The 830-nt window shown below is 41.9% G+C and overlaps 1 non-coding gene across 1 annotated transcript; it reads left to right on the forward strand.

Annotated features, from left to right (window-relative positions):
- Positions 1 to 368: 368 nt before the first annotated feature.
- Positions 369 to 439, forward strand: LOC132540614 (small nucleolar RNA SNORD56). The gene has a single exon (XR_009551804.1). It is a non-coding gene; the product is annotated as a small nucleolar RNA SNORD56 (small nucleolar RNA).
- Positions 440 to 830: the final 391 nt, after the last annotated feature.

An 830-nucleotide genomic window follows, 5' to 3' on the forward strand; every position in this document is an offset into this window, starting at 1 on the left:
GAAGAATAAGAGACAGATGAATTGGTAAGGAAGTAGGCAATGCTCAATGGAGTACTATATAGCTGTTAAAAGCGATGAGGTCATGAAGGGAGAAGAGGAAAAAGGAAGGGACATCCAGAAGTAGTAAATGGTGTAGGTTTGACTTTGAAAGGAAGAGAAGATGAGACCGTGGAAAGATATGGGCAAAAATCTATACAACACACATAGATTGATGTAGAAACAATAGTGAACCCATATGTGTGACCTTTGGAGAGCTGCAGTAGCTTCCAACGGAACGAATGGGGACACAGAACTCTGATGGCGGGCCTGGCGCAGATTCATACCCCTGTTATCTTATAGTTTTGTAAATCAATATTAAATCACTAATACTACAATGATGTCAGTATTTTTCGTCAACAGCAGTTCACCTAGTGAGTATTAATACCTTGGGTCTGAGTAGAAAAAGAAACAAAAGAGATAAATAGATCACTAATAAACATTTTAAAAACTGACAAAGTCATCTCCTTTGCAATACTGTGATCAGAACTCACAGGCATCATGTTGGGTGAGACAAGGCAGAAAGAGAAAGATCAGTTCTGAATGATCTAGCCTATAGGTTGAACTTAAGAGCAAAGGACAGGAAGGGAACAAATGAGGAGGAACTTACATTAAGTATATTGCCCCCAAAGACACTATGGCCTATTGCACCAAAGCAAAGGACTCTGGGGAGGAAGGGGGAGCTTTGGGATGAAGGGACATTGGGGTCCTGGTGCGTCTTCTAGAGAATTTTAGGGGTCTGAGGTTTGAGTCTGTTGTGGCAGATCTACCAGCAGCCCTCAGAGCCCCACAGA

Source organism: Erinaceus europaeus, chromosome 9 (assembly GCF_950295315.1).
Source record: "Erinaceus europaeus chromosome 9, mEriEur2.1, whole genome shotgun sequence".
Classification (NCBI taxonomy): Eukaryota; Metazoa; Chordata; class Mammalia; order Eulipotyphla; family Erinaceidae; genus Erinaceus; species Erinaceus europaeus.